This window comes from Elephantulus edwardii, unplaced genomic scaffold (genome assembly GCF_000299155.1).
Source record: "Elephantulus edwardii isolate Elephantulus edwardi_28Jun2011 unplaced genomic scaffold, EleEdw1.0 scaffold00023, whole genome shotgun sequence".
In the NCBI taxonomy this organism is placed as follows: domain Eukaryota; kingdom Metazoa; phylum Chordata; class Mammalia; order Macroscelidea; family Macroscelididae; genus Elephantulus; species Elephantulus edwardii.
Window position 1 is genome coordinate 13783443 of NW_006399773.1, and position 6345 is coordinate 13789787.

General features: G+C 37.4%; 1 pseudogene; it reads left to right on the forward strand.

Moving 5' to 3' along the window:
• Window positions 1-5844: 5844 nt before the first annotated feature.
• LOC102871433 lies at window positions 5845-6342 on the forward strand (annotated as a pseudogene).
• The last annotated feature ends 3 nt before the right edge of the window (window positions 6343-6345 follow it).

The following is a 6345-nucleotide window of genomic DNA, read 5'->3' on the forward strand; positions in this document are numbered from 1 at the left end:
TAATTTTTTTGTAGTGGTGGCCTTTACTTTCTATTGTAATAGAAATAAGATAAAGTTAACAATAACAAGCCCTAAATATTTATTATTATTTTTAAATATGCCTTTGAGTTAATTTTTGAGATTAATTTGAAAATCAGATATTACGAGTTACAGTATTGTTGTTGTTAAGTATCATTGAATCGGAATCCACTCATAGCTGACCTCCAATGGATTTTCAAAGTGAGTAAATCACACTGAAAGAGGTTGCTCAATTTTCCCCCATGAGGCAACTGGTGGATTCAAACTATTTGACTTTGTGTTGGAAGTGCAATTCGTAACGAAAGACACTAGCATTTCCTATGAGTTATACAATGAGTTATATATGTCTGAAATGATAAGAAAATGCACCTTTCATATTCTCATGATATCTAGTGACAGGATGAGGAGTTCAACAAACCACCAACTTTAGACATTTCTTAAGTAATAAATGACATTATGATTTAAGCTTATTTTAATTTTATAAGTATTTTGTAGTCAGATGCTGCAAACAAAATACCTAAAAATATTTTATTAAGAAATAAAATTTGTTGTTATGTGCTGTCGAGTCACTTGTAACTCATACGACCCAACTCTGCTCTATCCTGTGCCAATGTCATTGTCTTCACCAAGGAGTGAAAAAACCCCTGTAACTTGGACCTGTGTAAAATACTGAACTGCTAGAAAGAATAGATAACATAATTTGAGTGAACAATTTGAAATCTGTCTTGAGATAATTAAAAATCATTGACAATTTACACGTTGATGCATAAATATTCATGAAGTGCCTATTTCAAGTCAGACTCTCAGTTGTTTACTGGACACATAGCACTGATCAAGAAGAACAGGGAAAAAAACCGTTAAAAATATGGAGAATGTATTTACATAGAAAGTATACCTACATTAAAAAAATAAAATATGGCGGTAAATTCAACTTCCTTGGGGAATAAAAATAAGACAAAGCATTATCCCTTTTAAAAGCTACGCCACATGCTCTTTGTAATTGTAAATGATATTATAGCTGCTAACATAGTGAAACTCATTTCATTATTAGTCTTGCATCAAAAGCTTGATACAGTATTAATGTTATTTAAAATTGTGTATCATTATGAAATGCAATGTTTGAACACACAGTGTCAATATGATACATATCTGTAGGTATGAAACACAACAAAAACATTTATGTTATGAATAATGACCATACTGAAGCCTGTTTTTAAAAATCATGTATTCAGATCATCACTAAATGCATGCTATAGGACATACTTACAATCATATTGCTAGTCTACTAAAAGCCTTAAGAATAATAAGCATACTAATAAAATATGACATAAAAATATTAAGTGTAGTAACAAGAAAAAATGAATTAGAACGTAGCCATTAATCCTTTCATTGGATATTAAATATAAGAATATTAGTTTAATAGTAGTAGTATTCTCTTTAATAATTAATATCAATTTTCCGATGTCATGAAGTAGATTGAATTTTTAAAAAAGTTCTTCAGAAGTGATTACTTACAGATAATCAGGGCAGAAAATGTGAAAATAATGAAAAGTGTTATAATGTTTATGCTTATGTTTTATTCCCAGTATGAGCAGCTTTCTGTGATAAACTATGAGCAAGCTTAGCTTATTAATTGCTCTTTAAGAATAACTAGCTTGATTAATCTTTGGAATGAAAGTTAAAATAACTGGCTTACAAGAACATGACAACTACTATTTTGAGCTGATTCTTTTCATCTAAGTGCTTTCCTAGGTCCAGATTTTGAGTGTAGTTGAACTCAACCATCTGCACTGCAGATGGTTTTATGCACACAGCTGACTCCACATACATTGGGAGTTTTGAATATATCTCATCCCTTCTTCCCTCAATAATTCTTTGACTAAGCAACTCTTTTCCCCTCTTCTTACTTGATAATCTCATTTGTAGCCATCTGCCCCCTACTTGTAAATCTTTTCTATGAAGTTTTCAAGAATTCTCAGTAGGATCAGCTATTCATTTTACTGCCCTTAGATCAACCTCTTTTTTAGGACTGTTCTTGATGCATTTAAATATATGAATCTCCCTGTAACTCACGAGCAAATTAATATAGCTTAATCGATGCCTCTTACTCAAAGAGTATGTGTTAGAAACACATATTTTGAAGAAAACTTAAGCATTTTCAAATAGAATTGATGTCCATTCCCTGCCTCTAGATAAAGCAATTTCTTAACAACCACAGTCCTCTTCTTCTCTCTGTTATTTCAGTAAATTTAAGGACTAGCCTCTCACATTTTATAAGGTTTATTCATTTATACCTTAGGTCAATTCCCTTTAGAAACCTGTACTACTGGTTATTTTATAATAGAAGAAATTCTAGGTTACTACTTATTATAATTTAAGTATGTTCTTTCATGTTTTGTGTTAAGTTCTCTTAGATTGACTGCAACTCAAAGTGACCCTATGTATGACAGATGGGAACTTTGCCTTATATTGTGTCATCTTCATGATCTCCTCCTTATTTAAGTCTATTGTTGCAGTCACTGTGTCAATTTATCTTGTTGAGGGTCTTCTCGTTCTCGGACCTTCACGTTTCTCACCAAGATGTCATTTTCAAGGACTAGTCCCTCTTGAATAGACATTCAAAGTTTGTGAACTAGTTTCACCATCCTTGCCTTTAAGGAACACCCTGGTTGCCCTTCTCTGAGACAGACTTATTTATTCTTTTCAGAAGCCATGGGATGTGCAATACTTCAACACCACATTTCAAAGGCATAAATTCTTCTACAATCAACCTTATTTGCTGGTTTTTATAAAGACATGTAAAATGCTCTTTCTGAAAGAGTGTTTTTATCAATCAGTATCATCCTTTTCTATACAGAAATTTAAAACAAAATTATTTTCCATTTATATCAGAAAGGTATTCTGTAGTACTGTCAATATATGAATTTTTTTTTAAATAGTCCGATTTTTTTTCAGATAGCATCTAGTTCAACTGAACATTCAACTTCTGGTTAACAACTGAACTGTGTTAACCATTTGTACCATTCAGTCACTACAGAAATTGTTGTTGCTGTTGTGTGCTGTCATGTCAGAACCAATCTATAGCTGATCCAGTAGTGGGTTTTCTGAGCCAATATATCACACAGAAGGAGATTACTCATCCTTTCCCAATAAAGTAACTGGTAGATTCCAATCATGTGCTTTGGGATTCCAGAACAGCTTCTTACTACACCAGAACTTGTCCTGTTGTTCTTGTTGTTATGTGCCGTCGAGTCGCTTGCAACTCATAACGACCCTATGTACAACAGCCTTAAACCGTGCTCTATCCTGTGCCAATCGCACTGTTTCTGACACTCCCATTCCAATTATCCCAGTCACTGAATCAATCAACCTCATAGAGGGCCTTCCTCTCCTGCGCTGTCCCTCTCTAAGGACCGGTCTCTCCTCACAACATGTTCAAAGTATGTTAGACGGAGCCTCAGAATCCTTGCCTCCAAGGAGCAACCCGGTTTAACCATTTCCAGGACAAATCTGTTTGTTTTCCTAGCAGTCCATGGTATTCTCAATACTCTTCTCCAGAACCACAGCTCAAAGGCATGAATTCTCCTTCTATCCTCCTTGGTCATTGTCCAACTCTGATGCATAACAAGTGATTGGGAAGATTGTATCAGATGCACCTTAGTCTCCAGAGAGTTACCATTGCTCTTCAGTACTTTGGAGAGGTCCCTAACAGCAGACTTTCCCATGGCAATGCACCTTTTAATTTCCTGGCTGCTAGTGCCAAGACTGTTGACTGTGGAGCCAAGCAAACTAAAGCTATGTACAATCTCAATCTCTTCACCATCCATCCTGATGCTGCCAATTGGTCCAGTGGTGAGAATCTTTGTCTTCTTGACATTGAGCCTCAATCCATATTGTAGGCTGCAGTCCTTGACACTCTGCAGCAGGCGCTTCAGGTCCTCTTCAGTTTCAGCAAGCAGGGTTGTGGCATCCACATAAAGCAGGTTGTTGATAAATTGTCCACCAATCTTGACCCCACATTTCTACTCATAGAGCCCAGCCTCCTGGATAATCTGTTCTGCGTATAGGTTGAAAAGGTATGGAGATAGGATGCATCCCTGGCATATGCCCTTGCCAATTTTGAACCATGCAGTGTTCCCTTGCTCTGTTCTGATGACTGCCTCCTGGTCCAAGTATAAGTTTCTCATTAGAACAATCAAGTGTTCTGGGATTCCCATTCTTCTCAGAGTCAGCCATAGTTTGTTATGATTCACACAGTCAAATGCCTTTGCATAGTCGATTAAACACAGATAGACATTCCTCTGGTATTCCCTGCTTTCAGCCAAGATCCATCTAACATCAGCTACAATATCCCTAGTACCACGACCCCTTCTAAACCCAGCCTGGACTTCTGGTAGTTCTCTGTTGATGTGCTGTTCTAGTCGTTTTTGGATAATCTTCAGTAAAATCTTGCTTGCATGTGAAATCAGTGAGATTGTTCTGTAGTTTCCACATTCTGTTGGGTCACCTTTCTTTGGGATCAGTTGTCCAAGTGGTTGTTCTCCAGGTTTCTTGGCACAAATTATTGAGCACATCCAGGGCAGCAGCTGTTAAGTGAAATATATCAATTGGTATACCATCTATTCCTGGAGCCTTATTTTTTGCCATTTCCTTCAAAGTAGCCTGAATTTCTTCTTTCATCTCCATAGGCTCTTGCTCATATGTTGTTTTATGAAATTCTTCTGTGTCTTCCAATTCCTTTCGATACAGTGACTCAGTATATTCTTTCCATCTTCTTTTAATACTTCCTGGATCATTTAACGTTCTGCCGAAAGCATTCTTGATTATAGCAACTCGAGATTTGAATTTGTTCTTCAGTTCCTTGAGCTTAAGATATGCTGAGCGAGTTCGTCTCTTTTGATTTTCCGACTCCAACTCCTTGCACATTTCATTGTAATATTTTGCTTTGTCATCCCATGCTGCCTTTTGAAATCTTCTATTCAACTCTTCAGTATCTTGACTTCTTCCTTGTGCTTTGGCTTCCCTGTGCTCCAGTGCAATTTTCAGAGTATCTTCTGACATCCATTTTTGGTCTTTTCTTTCTCTTCTGTCTTTGCAGTGACCGTTTGTACGCTTCCTGGATGATACCCTTGATATCCTCCCACAACTCATCTGGCCTTTGCTCATTAGTGTTCAAAGCCTCAAATCTGTTCCTGAGATGGTTCTGAAATTCAGGTGGGATAGACTCAAAGTCATATTTTGGTTGCCTTGGATTTGGTTTAATTTTCCCCAGCTTCAGCTTGAATTTGCATATGAGTAGTTGGTGGTCTGTTCCACAATCAGCTCCTGGCCTAGTCTTCACAGCTGATACTGAGCTTCTCCAATGGTTCTTTCAACAGATGTAATCGATCTGATTCCTATGCATTCCATCAGGTGAAATCCAGGTGTATAACCTGCTCGCCCTACAGAGATTAAGTAGTGAAAATAACTAAAGTTTTCCCTAGATTCTTTTCTTTGCACTCTTACTCTAATAATTTCATTTTCATCTGTCGGGATGTTCATCAGATTTCTCTAAACTAGTACAGTATTGGTGATAGAAATGAGGCTGGGGATTGAATGACTGAATTTTGTACATACAACGATATACTAAAAGCAAATACCGTCTTTAAAAAACACAAAAGACATCTTTCCACATTGTCATCACCTGACTCACTGCACATAAATGATATTGGTCATATCCATAAAAAGAGCAGCTGTAGAAGCTTAATTTCAGGAGACAAAACTAGACCAAGTGCTGATTGTGGAACAGACTATCAATTAGTCATGTAGAAGTTCAAACTGAAGCTAATGAAAATTAAAGCAAGTCTCCAAAAACTGAGATATGAGCATGATTATATCCCATCTGTCCTCACCGGCACCTTCATCGCCCATGTGGTCTGCAAGCGGCTGCTCACTGCCTGGGTGGCCGCCAGGATCCAGAGCAGCGAGAAGCTGAGCGCCGTTATCCGCGTCGTGGAGGGAGGAAGCGGCCTCAAAGTGGTGGCCCTCGCCAGACCGACCCCCATACCTTTCGGGCTCCAGAATGCAGTGTTTTCAATTACTGATCTCTCATTACCCAATTATCTGATGGCATCTTCGGTTGGATTGCTTCCTACCCAGCTTCTGAATTCTTACTTGGGTACCATCCTGCGGACAATGGAAGATGTCATTGCAGAACAGAGTGTTAGTGGATATTTTGTTTTTTGTTTACAGATTATTATAAGTATAGGCCTCATGTTTTATGTAGTTCATCGAGCTCAAGTGGAATTGAACGCAGCTATTGTAGCTTGTGAAATGGAACTGAAAACC